The sequence below is a fragment of the Arachis hypogaea genome, chromosome 2, assembly GCF_003086295.3.
Source record: "Arachis hypogaea cultivar Tifrunner chromosome 2, arahy.Tifrunner.gnm2.J5K5, whole genome shotgun sequence".
Classification (NCBI taxonomy): domain Eukaryota; kingdom Viridiplantae; phylum Streptophyta; class Magnoliopsida; order Fabales; family Fabaceae; genus Arachis; species Arachis hypogaea.
In genome coordinates, this window is record NC_092037.1 from 95,795,571 (window position 1) to 95,814,486 (window position 18,916).

Consider the following 18,916-nt stretch of genomic DNA (forward strand, 5'->3'; position numbering starts at 1 on the left):
GTTATAAATGCTGCTATCTCACATTATTGTTGACAAATTATTTACCTAATATAAACTTATCCTCGAAACAAATATTAAAGATTTTTTATTTAAATATTGAGTTTTCAATCCTTTTAATTAAAATATAATACTTCTAGAAACAGTTTATTAGATCAATTGATTTGACAATATATACAATATACATATATGATATTTTGTTGATCAAATAAACTATTAAAATAATATTTAAAAGTTTATACCGCTGATAAATATAACGCTTAAAGATATAAACAATAAATAAACTCTCAAATAATTTAAAGACATGATAAAAAATAATTAATAAATATTAGATTTTTATAAGTGATAAAAAAATATTTATATTTAATAAACATTTTATTCATCTGTATCTATTTTTTGTGTGAAAATATTTAAATAATTATTTAAAAAGTATTCATAAAAAATAGAGCAAATTTTTATCTACAATTTTTTTATTTTTCTAAAAGACTTGGCCATTCATAATAAAAAATATTTTCAAAAAATTTATCTGACATAAATTTATCAAAATTTAAAAATAAAAAATATTATTTTTTTAATAATATTTATAAAAAATTATATTAAAATCTGATCTCTTAATTTTTTTTATCACATATACACTTAATATGTTGTCATTTTTATCATATTTATAAATCTTCTAGATGCATATTTATCATTAGTAACATTTGGTATTATTTTTGTTAGCGATAATACTATTTTGATAGCTTAACTTTTGTTGATCAATGAATATAATAATTTTCTGGAATTAAATTATCTATCAAATAATTAAATCAATTTGATAAGTAGTGTGAGTTAAGTTAGTAACTATCAAGTTAGTTATACTCTGCTTCTCTGTCTCTAAGTCAGTTAGTTAGTGGTTAGCTACACTTTCTCCTTTTTCTTTCTGTTAAACGGTTAGAGTCTGTTATGATGAGCTAGCTCAAGTTGTTAGATTGGTCACTGCTCAGTCTCACTATATAAGTCTGTAGTTTTTCTGCTGGATCAAGTTGAATCACACATTCACTCATCTTCTTCAATTCTGTTTTGTAATATTTCTTTTCTGCTTTTCACGTTTTCACACTTAGCTTCCATTTCTTCAAGATTCTTAAGTCTCTGATATTCTTACATGGTATCAGAGCTTGGTTCTCATGGCGGCAATCAATAATCTAGCTCCGATGGTGAACTCAGCTCCAACGGCAAGTGCAACTAGATTTACATAAACTCCAATTTACATGAAGCTTGACGATGATAATTTTCTATAATGAAAGGACTAGGTTGAAGCAATGATCGAAGGCAACGATTTACTGGATCACGTTACAGGATCAAGGATTCCACAGAAATTTCTTGAAAATGGAGAAATCAACTCAAAATACCAGAGATGGAAGAAACAAGATGCACTGTTGAAATCTTGGCTATTAGCCTCAATGACCAAGCCATACACGACCAGAATGGTTGGATGCCTATACACCTATCAAATTTGGAACAGGTTAAAAGGTCACTTTACCTCACAAATTAGAGCCAGAATAATTCAATTAAGAAATCAACTCAGCAGCATGAAAATAGGTATTTCAATAAATGAATATGTTCTTAAGATCAAAAGTACAATTGATGCCTTAACCTCAGTGGGAGAGATAGTTAGTGAAAGTGAACACATAAATTCAATTCTCCATGGCCTAATAGAAGATTATGCACCTGTACTCGCTTCAATCTTAACGAGATCTCAAGGAATTACAGTTGGTGAACTAGAAGCTGTATTGCTTGCTCACGAGAGTATACTTGAAAGATTCAGAAAACCAGACTTAGATCAAGTGTTGCAAGCTAATGTTGCTCAGTCCAGTCACACAAGACAGTTCGAACAAGAAACATTTTAGGCTAATTTTGTGCAAAGGGGAGGATTCAGACGAGGATTTTGTGGTAGAGGCAGGTACCAGAATTTTAAAAACAAAAGAAGTCTACAAGGCTATGGGAGGAGTCAATCAGGACAACCAGATTATGAAAGAGGACAGCAGTTCTATGGCAGAAATCAGCCTGCACAATCAGATCATGAAAGAGCACAGTAAGTGCAATTTTTCTCAAACAGGCCAGGAAACCAAAGCTATGAACGAATGCAGGAGAGGCCACAATGCCAACTATGCAACAAATATGGTAACATAGCTAGATTCTGTTGGTACAGATGTGATGATGATGATAAAAGTGGACAATACTCATAGCCTCAGTACATGCAGCCTCAATACAAGAGAGATTATGCAGAGAGACAACAGCAAAGTGAGCAACCAAAGGCTAATTTCAAAAGTGTCCTGGCTAATCCTACAACCATCCAAGATCCAATTTGGTACCCTGACTCTAGGGCTACAGATCATATGACTGCTGACTCATAAGTGATGGCTGAAAAAAAAAATTATGCAAGCTCAGAACAAGTTGTTGTTGGTAATGGTACAGGTTTGGCTATAAATTGTGTTGAAAAAGCATATTTTAAAACTGATTTGAGCTCTAAACATCTGATAATGCAAAAACTACTACATATGCCAGATATAACTAAAAATCGGCTAAGTATATATCAATTTTGTTGTGACAACAATTTTTTTTTTTCGAATTTCACTCTCATGGCTGTCTTGTCAAATCCCAGGAGGCCACTAAAGAAATCATTCTTCGTGGAGATGTGTTCAAAGGAATGTATAGACTCCTCAACTTTCGCCCACTTTACACATATTTTGCCCCCAACTGTTCAGTGGAGGCAGCAACAAATAAACATCAGCTTTGGCATGCTAGGCTTAAACATGCCTCAGCAGCTGTAGTCTCTAAAGTCCTAAACCTGTGTAATATTCAATCTTCACCAAATAAGTCAATTTGTAATCCATGTTGCATTGGCAAATTTCACACACTACCCTTCTCTGAATCTCAAATAGTCTATAATTCTCCTCTAGAACTAGTGTACTCAGACATTTGGGGTCCAGCCCCAACACCTGATTCTAATGGAAACTACTACTTTGTTAATTTTATTGATGCATTTTTCAGATACACCTGGCTATATCTAATAAGAAGTAGAGCTCAATTAAAATCAGTTTTTTTGCATCTTCAATGTATGGCTGAACTTCAATTAAATACTAAACTTAAATGTTTTCAAAGTGATAATGCAGTAGAATACCTCAGTCTTTCTAAGATGCTGCATGAGCAAGGGATAATCCACAGGTTTGCATGTCCTCAAATACACCAGCAAAATAGCACTGCAGAATGTAAGCACAAACACGTTATTGAAATAGGTCTGACTATGATGGCAACAGCCTCATTGCCGATCAAATTTTAGGGAGAAGCCTTTACCACTACAGCTCAAATCATCAATCTTCTGCCAACCCAAATCTTAAATGGAGCCTCACCATTTGAGATATTGTTCAACAAGCAACCCAATTATGCTGACTTAAAGGTGTTTGGCTGCCTGTGCTTCCCACACATGAGACCTTATAACAAAAACAAGCTGCAATTTTGATCCTCAGCTTGTGTCTTTCTTGGATATGCCACCCACCATAAGGGGTACAAATGCTTAACAAGCTCAAGGAAAATAGTGATAAGAAGGAATGCCGTCTTCAATAAGGAAGAATTTACCTTCAAAGATCCAAATTCAGCCTTTAACAATACCAACCTTTGAGCTCAAACCCCACCCTCACAGCAACTACCTCCATTACAAATTCTCCCAAAGCATATCATGCCCCAACAGCCAACTGGCCTAGCTCCTACTCCTTCACCTACCTCAGTACCAATTGAACACCCTTCCCCAACCTCAGACCCCTAGCCTCAATCTTCACTCCCACAACACACAGCACCTTCTGACATCCTCACTCCAATACCAATCTCAGATCTGGAGATACTTCTAGCCTGGACAGCTGCTCCTGAGTCCCAAACCCCTGCTCTCAACATTCACCCCATGGTAACAAGAAGAAAATTTGGGTCTCTCAAGCCAAGGGCCTTCCATGCATCGATAGAACTTAGAACAGTACAGCAAGCCCTGACTGACTCAAACTGGAAGCAGGCCATGGATGCTGAGTTTGAGGCTTTGTAGTGAAACAACACCTGGAAATTTGTTCCCCTGCCTCCAGGCAGAGAGGCCATAGTCAGCAAAGGGGTCTTCCGTCTCAAGTACAATGCGGATGGCAGTCTTCAGAAGCACAAGGCCCGGCTTGTTGCTCAAGAATTTTCACAGCGGCCTGGATTTGATTTCACTAAAACCTATAGTCCGGTGGTGAAACCAACATCAATTCCTGTCATACTCTCCATAGCTCTAGCTCGGGGCTGGGTAATGAAGCAAGTAGATGTGAACAATGCTTTTCTTCATGGAGAGCTCACTGAGGATGTGTACATGAAACAACCCTAGGGGTACAACTCAAGTGACAGCAATCTGGTATGCAAGCTTAGAAAGACAATTTATGGCCTGAAACAGGCACTAAGAGCATGGTACTATAAGCTCTCCTCAGCACTGTTGAAGCTTGGTTTCTCACCAACAAAGTCTGACGTGTCTGTCTTTGTTCAGTAAATAAAGTCCTCCCTTACATATGTCTTGATCTATGTTGATGATATCTTTGTGATTGGGAACTACCCTACAATCCTCTCTGAAGTTACTCAAAAGCTACATTCAGCCTTTGCACTAAAGGACATGGGAGAGTTGCACTACTTCTTGGGAATCCAAGTAACCAAAATGAATGATGGAAGGCTGATGCTATCCCAAGGCAAATATGTATAGGACTTATTGGCAAAAGCTGGCATGGGAAACTATAAACCATGTATCACACCTCTGCCCTTCACTCTCAAAATTCATGCTTTGGGAGGAGAAGAATTTGATGATCCTTCGCTGTATTGATCTGTAGTCGGAAGCCTTTAGTACCTAACTGTAACAAGACCAGATCTAGCCTACAGTTTACATAAAGTGGCTCAGTTCATGCAAAGCCCCTTAGTTGCTCACTGGAAGCTAGTTAAACGAATATTAAGATATGTCAGTGGCACAGCTGACTATGGCTTGAAGATTCACAAAGACCCATCTTTGAAGATCACAGCATACTGTGACTCAGACTGGGATGGAAACCCGAATGACAAAAAATCAGTTGGAGGCTTTTGCGTATTTCTAGGAAGAAACCTAGTGTATGTCCTGTTAATCAAAGAAGCAGGGTGTGGTGGCTAGATCGAGCACCGAGGCAGAGTACAGGTCACTTGCAGACTTAGTGGCAGAATTAATTTGGATCAAAACCCTGATAGGTGAATTGAAATGGCCAGTCCAAGAACTACCTATGGCATACTGTGACAACTAAAGTGTTGCTCTCTTGGCAGCAAATCCAATACTGCATTAAAAAACAAAGTATTTCGAAATAGACTTGCATTTTGTGAGAGATAATGTTACAAGCAAAGTAGTGCAAGTGAGTCATGTTTCCTGCTCAGTACAGATTGCAGATACATTCACCAAGGCTCTCCCCTCTACAACCTTTACTCAGCTCAGGGATAGATTAAAAGTGCACAAATTAGAAAGTTCAACAGCTTCATCGTGGCAGGAAAGTGATAAGGAATATAGAAAAGAAAAGTATACATGTCATGATAAGTAGTGTGAGTTCAGTTAGTAACTATCAAGTTAGTTACTCTGCTCCTCTGTCCCTGAGTCAGTTAGTTAGTGGTTAGCTATACTTCCTCCTTTTCCTTTCTGTTAAACGGTTAGAGTTTATTATGATGAGCTGGCTCAAGTTGTTAGATTGGCCACTGCTCAGTCTCACTATATAAGTCTGTAGCTTTTCTGTTGGATCAAGTTGAATCATACATTTACTCATCTTCAATTCTGCTTTGTAATCTCTCTTTTATGTTCTTACGTTTTCATACTTAACTTCCATTTTTTCAAGATTCTTAAGTCTCTGGTATCCTTACACAATTGACTTTTATATATATAAAAGATGTTTTGATGACTTTGATATTTTTTTTTCTATATTCATCTAAATTTGAATTTAAAACAAACCGAAAATGATAAATGATAAATTATCGGATTTTTTTTCCCAATAATATTATTTTCTATTTGTGCCTTGAATGTTTTGGAAACATTAGTTTTCTTCTTTCTATAAAAAAAACTAAAATTAAAAGTAAAATAACTAATATAAAGGTATTTGTATTTCTGTGTAAAATTCAATATTAGGATTTTGTTGAGATTTGAAGAACCAAAAACAATATAAGTATTGTATTTTTAAATAATTATACAAAATACAAATGAACCTCCTGTATGACAAATAGAAATGTATATGAATTGGGTCATACCTTATTTAATTAGATTCACATCCAATTCTAATATTTTATCGGGACCATTTTAATGGCTCGAATTTGATTCTAAAAATTCCAAATATTATAATTAGTGTATAATTCTATAAATTTTATGTTATAAATTAATAAATATTATCTTTAAAGATTAAAACAATCGATACTATATAAAATAAAAATATTAATTGAAATAAAAAAAATTATAATCTTTTATTACTAATTTTACCATGAAGTATATATAGTTACAGAACACAATTTTTGACAATAATGTTAGAGAAATAATTTCTAAAATTATTTTATATAACATAATATCTATAATTTTATACGCATAATATGTATAATTACATATTTAAAATATCTAAAATTATATAATTTTCTAATGATAATTAATAAATGTTAAATAAAATAATTTTTAATTATTTTGGCTAATTTTTATTATCCCAAACATTATGATTTTTTATCAAGTATGAACTTGAAGCATAACTCGAACCTAGGAATAGAAATGAGACTCCATGAGACGGATTACCCGGCTCCTCCCTCGTCTCCCGGTCCCTATTTATCTAGGCTGCATCTATGGTGGGCACATTGTTAGTGGCTAACGATGACTACACGGTTTAACTGGCCAATGAAATGATGATGTGTGGATTGTGTATTTGGAAGTTTAACTTAATAAGTTTAAGAAAGTAAGCGCGGTAACAAAATTCAGTTTAAGAAAACGTAAATTCTGTAATGGTCTATGAGATTCATGCAATTATTTGAAATGGTTCTTGAGATTCAAATTTTCTATGCTGGTATTTTAAATAGAGCTCTGGACACGGTAGTGATTCTTGTGTTATTTTTGACATTGATCGGTCCCTCTTCCATTTTATAACCCTAATTCTAAATTTACAGAACATATTTTTCATCATCTTCTTCATCTCCTTTTTTCTTCTTCTACATCTCTTTAGTTCACGTACTAATTTTTTACTAGTTGCTCTTTTGAGATGCTTCATAAAATGCTAGAAGCCCATCACTCAGGCACTATTTTATTTTCGATTTATTTGTATGTTTTTTTCTCATTTGTCTCTATTAGAATATTTTTACATCTACTTATTCTGCATGTGTTTGCTTTGGATTTACTTCAATCTGTGAGCTGAGTTTTTAAATTGGATTCATTTTATTTTATTTTATTTTATTTTATTTTATTTTTTAAATTTTACATTGATTTATTTATAAACATGAGCTATCGTTTAGTTCTTCATACAAGGAAAGTTTTAATCAGTAAAGTGTTCTATTATTTATTTTTTGTTTTCCTCACAATATTGCAAGGTTAGGAGATGCATTAAAAAGGTTGTTCACTTATTTTAAAGATGATTCTAGTAGTTTTAAATTTATTTAATTAAAAAATATTGTTTAATTAAAATCATAGGTTCTATAAAAATAAAGAGATGGAAAAAAAGAAAAAAAATAAAACAGAAAATAAAAAATACTCTACACATTTAGAATTAGAGTTTAAAATAGAAAAAAAATCAAATTAGATCTAAATTAAAATGAATCTACATCATCTAATTATTAAAATTTTTTAGCATGACAAAAGATGACTACATCACTATTTTGATAGCTGATTTAGCACCAAAAATAATACAAAGCCACTATGGTGCCAAAAACTCTGCGTAAAAATCACTATTGAAAATTTTAAATCTCGAAAACCAATTCAAATAATTGCATAAATCTCAAAAACTATTATGAAATTTACTTGTTTAAGAAACTAATAATTGATTGTTGATTATTGCATCGCCTCCCTCTATTTTCGGCGACTCCGTCTCAGTGGCATCCTCTACCTCCTCATCTGCTCCCACAAACCATCCGTCGGCCCAGGGTTCCGACAGTTCAGAGCTCCCTTCCGATTTACTATCCATTTCAGCCCATCCAGTACCTGGTTAAAGCATTCCGACAATATAAACCCATGAGTTTCGGAATTGCCTCTCGAATAGCAATCACTATAGATACCACCGTCCCCTTTAAAAGAGATAAACAACACAAATCTAAACGTGGCTTACACGAATTGTTTGATCTTCTTCCGCCGAACGTCGCTGCCTTCCCCTTTCACGAAGTTATTGCACCCACGGATTCGCAGCAACGACTGCCACTCAGGTTGCTGCACTGCACGCACCAATGAACTGTGCCGTCAATCCACTTCCCCAATCGGTCAGGGGCCACCACATAAACCCTAATTCGTTTTTAATCATATTTTGATTATTAAATTCCAATTTTCTTTTTATTTTAATTCTAATCTTACTCAATGAAATTTACTGTCCCTAATTAACGACTTGCCCACAATTTCCAAATTTCCTCCGTAATCAAACCGATAGCTCATGTCCACATGTTGCACACTGATTGGTAGAAGGCTCGTAGTCATTGTATTTGTATCCACCAACATTTTATATCCGTCACAGAAACCATTTATCTATTTTTATGAGACTTAAAAGAAGCGGATCTCTGTAAATATATCTGTAAGTAATAATTGAATTTGTTTTAAAAAAATAACACAAGATAATAAAACACAATATACTCCCACATAACATAACTTAAAATAAAGATAAATATTCATAACTTATTTATTAAAAAAATACTATATAAACTTAAAATGTAACATTGTAATGCCATGATAATCTTAGTCATGTTAAGTTGAATGGCTGCAAGGCTCCTGCCCGTTCTATAACAATTAAATAACACTTTAAAATTTATATATTCATACATAAATTAAGATAAAAAATTAAAATTTATACATAAATTAAAATACAAACATAAAATTCATATCATGTCAAATAATATAAAATTAAAAAAATAAAGTTTGATCACTATAAATTTAATATGAAATAGACTAATATTATTCTAAATTTCAATTTTAATATTGTTACGGTAGGTAACCAGAGATTACTAGAGTGGATGACGTGGGTTGGCCCAAGGGTGTGGAGGAGGAGATTCCCGAATGAATGTGCAACTCGGGGACTCCGTCCGACTTGTTCGTACGAGGAGAGAGAGGGGGTGGTACCTGCAAAGACACTCCGATGCCTAAGTTAGCAAGAGTATGAGCAGGTCTAGAGAGTATTGGGCTTAGAGATACCTGAGGGGTGTCAGTGTATTTATAGTGGTGAGCCAATAACCACCGTTGGAGTAGTGCCATATCTTTAGGGTGCTAACCGTCCCATTATCTTAGGGAGGTTAAGATATGGCTTGATGAAGCGGTTAGAGAGATTTTAGGGGCGGTCACTCATTTGAATGAGTGTTTATCTGCCAACTAATCTCGTGCCCGACTTCTTTAGAGCAGGTCGTGGACGGCACCGACTTCTTATACGAAGGCCGGTGCTTAGCTAGGCTTAATTCTTCGGATCAGGCCCTTTATTTGGACCTGGGCCCTTATTATTGGACCAGGGTATGAACAGTGCCCCTACTTGAGCCCAAGATCTCTTTTAGGGTCTGGGTTCAAGTATTTAACTCGGGTTCGTAGCCGACTTTCACGGGTTTTTAAACCGACGTGATCTTCGTGACCTTTTGTTTCTGACAGTTACGTCTATTCAAGCGTCGTGTCCGTTAGGGATGCGCTTAGGGATTGATGGCTTTGGTAACGGTGCACTCTCATTAATGACTGCTTCGTTTTTACCATTATGCCCCTTAGCATGTTTATAAATACTTTCCCTCTCTTTCCTTTTTCCGTTTTTGCAATCTTTCAAACTTCTTCTTTCTTTGTTCGTGCCGTATTCACTCGTACTACGTTCTCGTGCTCCAGAGACTTTTGCTTCTTCCTACCTTTATTCCCAGAAAGAGGTTAGTTTCTTTCTCCTTCTTCGCACTTTTCATATGGCTTTACTTTGTAGAGAAATAGGTTTGTAGACTTGTACCTGGTTCATTTTTCTCCTCTCTAGAGACCTTTGTTTTTGATTCTTTCCTTTTCTTTTTTCCCTTTGTAGGTTTTCTCATTTTTCTTAGAGAAAGAAAATGGCCTCCGTAGATTGGGTTGACGTTACTGTTCTGGGGGAGGAGCCGTTGGTTGATGCGGAGTTTATTACTCATCTTCGCACCCACCACCGGCTCTGTACTTCGGATGAGGATGAGCCTAAATATGAGTTGCATGTTCCCGGTTTAGAGGACCGAATTTGTCATGGGAGAGCCAACGAGACGGCTCCCCATTTCTTCTTTATGTATGAGTGCATGATCACCCGTCTGGGCGTCTTTCTGCCCTTTTCAGATTTTGAAATGTCTGTTTTGCAGCATTGTCGGGTTGCCCCTACCCAGCTTCATCCCAACTCCTGGGGTTTCTTGAAAATTTACCAATTTATTAGCCATGCTCTGGATTTCCCGACTTCTCTGAAAATCTTTTTCCATCTTTTTCATATGACCAAGCCTTTTAGTGGGCTGAATAATAAACAACAATGGGTTTCCTTCCGAGCCATACAAGGTCGGAGGATTTTTACCCTTTTTGATGAATCTTTTCATGATTTTAAAAATTTCTTTTTCAAAGTGCAAGCTGTAGAGGGTCATCACCCCTTTTTTCTGGATGATAATTCTTTTTCTCGCTTTCCTTTATACTGGCTGGAGGCCTCCCCTTGCGAGAAATATGATCTGGATGACCTGGATGAAGTAGAGGCTGCCGTCGTGGGGTTCCTCCGAGAAGTGTGGGGGAGGGCCCCATATTTGGACACTAAAAAATTTCTCCAAGGGTCTCCGACCTTTGTCCAATCACAGCTAGGTAGTTTTTTCCGGTCTGTTAAATTTCCGACTTGTTAACTGATCATTCCGACTTGTTTGATTCTTTAGCTATTGTTTTCTTTTTCAGAAATGGCAAAGACAAACGCTCAAGAATCTTTTCAGAGGGTCCAGGAGGCTAAAGCTAAGTCTCACGCTCGGTCTGGTGGTGCCAGGGTTATCTCTCCTCCTCCTCCTCCTCGGAACGTTGGGACTCTTTCCAATCCCATGGTGATTTCTTCTTCAGCTCCCTCTCAGCCGCCCTCCATCGTCTGACCTTCTCCTGATCCCAAGAAGCGCAAGACCTTAGAGTCTGGCTCTTCTGGGGAGGTTAAAGCGGATGCTCTTGCATTCGTCCGAAAGAATATCTATCCTCATGCCCGTATAGGCATGGATGATATGTCTGTTCGGGGCCACCTTACCACTATGATCGAGGAGAGCCTCAAAGCGGCGGGGGTCTGTGGCAAGCTCTTGGATATCTTCGAAAGGGCCCCTCTCAACTCTTTAGGGACGACCTCGAGGGTCGAGGAGCTGGAAGGAAGGCTTCGTGCATATCAAGAGCATGAGGGAGAGTTGAGGAAGGAAATTGCCAAGCTAAGGGAGGAGAGAGATACCCTCCGGGAGAAAGGGAAGGCTTTGCAGGCCCAATGCAACATGGAGATGGATCTAAGGAAAACAGCGCAGGCCAGCTATCAAAGCTTATTCAAGGATCTTGTGTCTGTGAAGACTGACCTGTTGAATTCTCGGAAGGCATATGAGGAGTTGGAGGATTCTATTGCCGATGGTGCTGAGGAGTCTTGGAGGATCTTCCTGGAGCAGGTCAGGGTTATTGCTCCCGACTTGGATCTTTCTCCTTTACATCCTGACAAAGTTGTCATTGATGGTGCCATCGTAGATCCTCCTGCCCCCGTAATTGTTCCTGAATAAGAGTTGAAGACTCGGGGGCAGAGAATTATTGAGTCTCCTCCTCGCTCTAAAGATGCTCCGAGTACTTCAACGGTCCCTCCGATCTCTTCATCTCCCATGGATGCTTCTGGTGGCGCTCCTCCCGATTCTGGTGGTGGTGACCCATCTGCTGTGAAAAAATGATCTTTGGCTATTTGGGGGTCCGGCCTGTGGGCCCCCCCATTTTTAAACCCTTTATTTATTTGTTCTTAGTTGTTGGTGCACGAAATTGCAATCACACTTTTGCAATTCCGCACAACTAACCAGCAAGTGCACTGGGTCGTCCAAGTAATACCTTACGTGAGTAAGGGTCGATCCCACGGAGATTGTCGTCTTGAAGCAAGCTATGGTTATCTTGTAAATCTTAGTCAGGATATCAATAATTATCAGGGTTGATTGTGAAAAGTAAAAGAACATGAAATAAGTACTTGTTTTGCAGTAATGGGGAACAGGTTGAGGTTTTGGAGATGCTCCATCTTCTGAATCTCTGCTTTCTTACTGTCTTCTTCTTCAAGCATGCAAGGCTCCTTCCATGGCAAGCTGTATGCAAGGGTTTCACCGTTGTCAGTGGCTACCTCCCATCCTCTCAGTGGAAATGTTCAACGCACCCTGTCACGGCACGGCTATCCATCTGTCGGTTCTCAATCAGGCCGGAATAGAATCCAGTGATTCTTTTGCGTCTGTCACTAACGCCCCGCCCTCAGGAGTTTGAAGCTCGTCACAGTCATTCAATCATTGAATCCTACTCAGAATACCACAGACAAGGTTTAGACCTTCCGGATTCTCTTGAATGCCGCCATCAGTTCTAGCCTAAACCACGAAGATTCTGGTAAAGGAATCCAAGAGATATCTACTTAATCTAAGGTAGAACGGAGGTGGTTGTCAGGCACACGTTCATAGTTGAGAATGATGATGAGTGTCACGGATCATCACATTCATCCGGGTTAAGAACAAGTGATATCTTAGAATGGAAGCAAGCATGATTGAATGAAAAACAGCAGTAATTGCATTAATCCATCAAGACACAGCAGAGCTCCTCACCCCAACCATGGGGTTTAGAGACTCATGCTGTAAAAGATACAATGAGAAATGTGTAAAGTGTCATGAGGTACAGATACAATGTCAAAAGATCCTATTAATAGTAAGCTAGTAACCTAGGGTATACAGAAATGAGTAAATGACGTAAAAATCCACTTCTGGGTCCATTTAGTGTGTGCTTGGGCTGAGCATTGAAGCTTTCGTGTGTAGAGACTAATTCTGGAGTTAAACGCCAGCTTTCATGCCAGTTTGGGCGTTTAACTCCAATTTTTATGCCAGTTCCAGCGTTAAACGCTGGAATTTCTGAGGCTGATTTACCACGCCGGTTTGGGCCATCAAATATCGGGCAAAGTATGGACTATTATACATTGCTGGAAAGCCCTGGATGTCTACTTTCCAATGCCGTTGAGAGCGCGCCAATTGGGCTTCTGTAGCTCCATAAAATCCACTTCGAGTGCAGGGAGGTCAGAATCCAACAGCATCTGCAATCCTTTTCAGTCTCTGAATCAGATTTTTGCTCAGGACCCTCAATTTCAGCCAGAAAATACCTGAAATCACAGAAAAATACACAAACTCATAGTAAAGTCCAGAAAAGTGAATTTTAACTAAAAACTAATAAAAATATACTAAAAACTAACTAGATCATACTAAAAACATACTAAAAACAATGCCAAAATGCGTATAAATTATCCGCTCATCACAACACCAAACTTAAATTGTTGCTTGTCCCCAAGCAACTGAAAATCAAATTAGGATAAAAAGAAGAGAATATACTATAGACTCCAAAATATCAAGGAAACTTAGCTCCAACTAGATGAGCGGGACTAGTAGCTTTTTGCTTCCGAACAGTTTTGGCATCTCACTCTATCCTTTGAAGTTTAGAATGATTGGCATCTATAAGAACTTAGAACTCAGATAGTGTTATTGATTCTCCTAGTTAAGTATAATGATTCTTGAACATAGCTAGTGTATGAGTCTTGGCTGTGGCCCAAAGCACTCTGTCTTCCAGTATTACCACCGGATACATACATGCCACAGACACATAATTGGGTGAACCTTTTCAGATTGTGACTCAGCTTTGCTAGAGTCCCCAATTAGAGGTGTCCAGGGTTCTTAAGCACACTCTTTTTGCCTTGGATCACAACTTTATTTATTTCTTTTTCTTTTCTTCTCTTTTTTTTTCAAAATTTTTTTTTCTTCTTTTTTTTTTCTTATTTTTTGTATTCACTGCTTTTTCTTGCTTCAAGAATCAATCTGATGATTTTTTTAGATCCTCAATAACAGTTCTCTTTTTCCCTCATTCTTTCAAGAGCGAACAATTTTAACATTCTCAAAACAACAAATTCAAAAGACATATGCACTGTTCAAGCATTCATTCGAAAAACAAAAAGCATTGTCACCACATCAAACTAATTCAACTAGTTTCAAGGATAAATTCGAAACCCTGTACTTCTTGTTCTTTTGTGATTAAAGCATTTTTCATTTAAGAGAGGTGATGGATTCACAGGACATTCATAGCTTTAAGACATGAATTTTAAATTTTATTAATTATGAATTAAGAACAAGACTCAAAAATAGATATAAAATGAGACTACAAAAAAAGAAAGCAAAAATTTTAAATAGGCTTCTAATGATAGAGGTTTTCACAGAGTTAGGACTCAACAACCTTGATTTTGAGAAGTGGATGCTCCCTCAAATTGAGGGGAGAATTTTTGGCGTTTCAGTTCTTGAAGTTCACGCCCCTGCTTCTCTTGTTCCTTCAGCAATTTGCAGAGCATGCAGTTCTGATTCTGCTGTTCTTCCTTAAGTTGCTCCATAGTCTCTTGCAACTTGGTGATAGATGCTTCTAGGCTGGTCCAGTAGTCAATTTTTGGGAATTCAGGGAGGAATTCTTGCGCCCTCCTCTTGATAGAGTTGTCTTGCATTTGTCCTTCCATTGACTTCTTGGTGATTGGATGTTCAATGGGTATGAACTCATCTACTCCCATCTTTACCCCAGCCTCTTTACAGAGCAAGGAGATCAAGCTTGGGTAAGCCAATTTGGCTTCAGTGGAATTCTTATTTGCAATTGTGTAGATCTCACAAGCAATCACATGATGAACCTCCACTTCTTTTCCAAGCATAATGCAATGAATCATCACTGCTCTCTTGATAGTGACCTCAGAACGGTTGCTAGTGGGCAGTATGGAACGCCCAATAAAGTCTAGCCAACCTCTTGCAATTGGTTTGAGGTCTCCCCTCTTGAGTTGGTTTGGGACACCCTTTGAATTGGTTATCCACTTAGTTCCAGGGAGGCATATGTCCTCTAGAACTTGATCCAACCCTTTATCTGCTCTCACCATTCTCCTATTAAAGGATTCAGGATCATCTTGCAGTTGAGGCAATTTGAAGATTTCTCTTATTTTGTCCAGATGGAAGTACATAACTTTCCCTCTGACCATGGTTCTGTAAGTATGGTAAGCAGTTCCAGTCATTCTCTGCTTATCTGTTAGCCACAGATTTGAGTAGAATTCCTGAACTATATTTCTTCCAACCTTTATCTCAGGATTGGTTAGAACTTCCCATCCTCTGTTTCGAATTTGCTCTTGGATCCCCGGATATTCATCTTCTTTCAGATCAAATTTAACTTCCGGGATCACTGACCTCAGACCCATTATTTTGTGATAATGGTCTTCATGTTCTTTGGTTAAGAACTTCTCTTGATTCCAAAGATTCTTTGGATTATTCTCTTTCTTTCCTCTTAAATTGGTTTATTTTCCCTTAGGAGCCATGATTTTGATGAATCTTGGCTCAATGATCACGGAAAAGCACACCAAACTTAGAGGTTTGCTTGTCCTCAAGCAAAAGAAAGGAAAAAAGAGAGAGAGGAGAAGAGCAAATTGGAATGGTGTGGGGGAATGAGGGGCCGAACGTGTTTTTATAAGGGGGGAAGGAGATTTTGAAAAAAATTGAAAGGAGATTTGAGAAGATATGGAGAGAATTTGAGAAAAGAGTGAGTTTTTGAGTAAGATATGGGATTGATTTGAGAGAGATTTGAAGAATGATTTTGATTTTTGAAGATTTGAAGGTGAATGATGAAAGGTTGAGATGTATTTATGTAGAAAAGTATGGGTAAGAAAAGGAAAATTTAAAAAAATTTGATTGAAAATCAAAATCTTGGTCCCCCACCTTTCTGGCGTTAAACGCCCAGAATGGCATCCATTCTGGCGTTTAACGCCCATTTGTTGCCCATTGTGGGCGTTTAACGCCCAGCCAGGTGCCCTGGCTGGGCGTTAAACGCCAGAATTCCTTTATCACTGGGCGTTTTGCTAAACGCCCAGGATGCTGCACACCTGGCGTTAAACGCCCAGAATGGTGCCCATTCTGGCGTTTAACGCCCAAAATGCCCCTTACTGGCATTTTTTCGCCAGTAAGCTCTTTTTCTCTGCTTTTTGCACTGAATCCTTCTGTAACTCTGTGAATTCCTTCCTTTTTGATACTTGCCTTTGTGAAAACAAAACATATAACCTACTAATGATTGGGTTGCCTCCCAGCAAGCGCTTCTTTACTGTCTTTAGCTGGACCTTCACTGAGAATCACTCAAGTCTCAGTTTTGAGCATTCCTGCTCAAAATTACCTTCAAGATAATGTTTGATTCTCTGTCCATTAACAATGAACTTTTTGTCAGAATCAATATCCTGAAGCTCAACATATCCATATGGTAACACTCCTGTAATCACATACGGACCCCTCCACCGGGATTTGAGTTTTCCTGGAAACAATTTGAGCCTAGAGTTGAAGAGCAGAACTTTTTGTCCTGGCTCAAAGACTCTGGATGACAACTTTTTGTCATGCCACTTCTTTGCCTTTTCTTTATAAATTTTTGCATTTTCAAAGGCATTGAGTCTGAACTCCTCTAGCTCATTTAGCTGGAGCAATCTTTTTTCACCAGCTAACTGAGCATCCATGTTTAGGAATCTGGTTGCCCAGTAGGCTTTATGTTCCAGTTCCACGGGCAGATGACAGGCCTTCCCATACACCAGTTGGTATGGAGAGGTTCCTATAGGAGTCTTGAATGCTGTTCTGTATGCCCACAGAGCATCATCCAAGCTCTTTGCCCAATCCTTTCTTCGGGCCATCACAGTCCGTTCTAGGATTCTTTTTAGCTCTCTGTTAGAGACTTCAGCTTGCCCATTTGTCTGTGGATGATACGAAGTTGCCACTTTGTGGCTAATTCCATATCTAACCATAGCAGAGTATAGCTGTCTATTGCAGAAATGAGTGCCCCCGTCACTGATTAGTACTCTGGGAACACCAAACCTGCTGAAGATGTGTTTCTGGAGGAATTTTAGCACGGTCTTGGTATCATTAGTGGGTGTAGCAATTGCTTCTACCCACTTAGATACATAGTCCACTGCCACCAGAATGTAAGTGTTTGAGTATGATGGTGGGAATGGACCCATGAAGTCAATTCCCCATACATCAAACAATTCAATCTTTAATATCCCTTGTTGAGGCATGGCATATCCGTGAGGCAAGTTACCAGCTCTTTGTCAACTGTCACAGTTACGCACAAACTCTCGGGCATCTTTATAGAGAGTAGGCCAGTAGAAGCCACATTGGAGGACTTTAGTGGCTGTTCGCTCACTTCCGAAATGTCCTCCATACTGTGATCCATGGCAGTGCCATAGGATCCTTTGTGCTTCTTCTCTGGGTACACATCTGCGGATCATTCCGTCTGCGCATCTCTTAAAGAGATATGGCTCATCCCATAGGTAGTACTTGGCATCTGAAATTAATTTCTTTCTTTGCACTCTGCTGTACTCCTGAGGTATGAACCTCACAGCTTTATAATTTGCAATATCTGCAAACCATGGAGCTTCCTGAATGGCAAAGAGTTGCTCATCTGGGAAAGTCTCAGAGATCTCAGTAGAAGGGAGGGACGCCCTAGCTACTGGTTCTATTCGGGACAGATGATCAGCTACTTGGTTCTCTGTCCCCTTTCTGTCTCTTATTTCTATATCAAACTCTTGCAGAAGCAACACTCATCTTATAAGCCTGGGTTTTGAATCCTGCTTTGTGAGTAAGTATTTAAGAGCAGCATGGTCAGTGTACACAACCACTTTGGATCCCACTAGATAGGATCTAAACTTGTCAATGGCATAGACCACTGCAAGTAACTCTTTTTCTGTGGTTGTGTAATTCTTCTGTGTGTCATTTAGAACACGGCTGGCATAATAAATGACGTGCAGAAGCTTGTTATGCCTCTGTCCCAACACTGCACCAATGGCATGGTCACTGGCATCACACATTAGTTCAAATGGCAATGCCCAATCTGGTGCAGAGATGACTGGTGCAGTGACCAGCTTAGCTTTCAGGGTCTCAAATGCCTGCAGACACTGTGTGTCAAACACAAATGGTGTGTCAGCAGCTAGCAGGTTACTCAAAGGTTTTGCAATTTTCGAAAAATCCTTTATAAACCTTCTGTAGAATCCTGCATGCCCCAGAAAGCTTCTGATTGCCTTAACATTGGCAGGTGGTGGTAATTTTTCAATTACCTCTACCTTTGCCTTATCCACCTCTATTCCCCTGCTTGAAATTTTGTGCCCAAGGACAATTCCCTCAGTCACCATAAAGTGACATTTCTCCCAGTTTAAAACCAGGTTAGTCTCTTGGCACCTTTTCAGGACAAGTGCTAGGTGATTAAGACAGGAGCTGAATGAGTCTCCATATACTGAGAAGTCGTCCATGAAGACTTCCAGGAATTTCTCCACCATATCAGAGAAGATGGATAACATGCAACTCTGAAAGGTTGCAGGAGCATTACACAGACCAAAAGGCATCCTCCTGTAGGCAAACACGCCAAAAGGGCAAGTGAATGCTGTTTTCTCTTGGTCCTGAGGATCTACTGCAATTTGGTTGTAACCTGAATAGCCATCCA

General features: G+C 38.4%; 2 long non-coding RNA genes across 2 annotated transcripts; both read right to left on the reverse strand.

The window, feature by feature from the left end:
- Positions 1–1,351: 1,351 nt before the first annotated feature.
- On the reverse strand, positions 1,352–3,440 carry LOC112753222 (uncharacterized). The gene is made up of 3 exons (XR_003177619.2): positions 3,331–3,440; positions 3,158–3,236; positions 1,352–1,480 (listed from the first exon to the last, which is right to left on the reverse strand). It is a non-coding gene; the product is annotated as an uncharacterized lncRNA (long non-coding RNA).
- Positions 3,441–7,772: 4,332 nt separating this feature from the next.
- LOC112720270 (uncharacterized) lies at positions 7,773–8,642 on the reverse strand. Its single transcript, XR_003162105.3, has 2 exons — positions 8,328–8,642; positions 7,773–8,203 (listed from the first exon to the last, which is right to left on the reverse strand). It is a non-coding gene; the product is annotated as an uncharacterized lncRNA (long non-coding RNA).
- Positions 8,643–18,916: the final 10,274 nt, after the last annotated feature.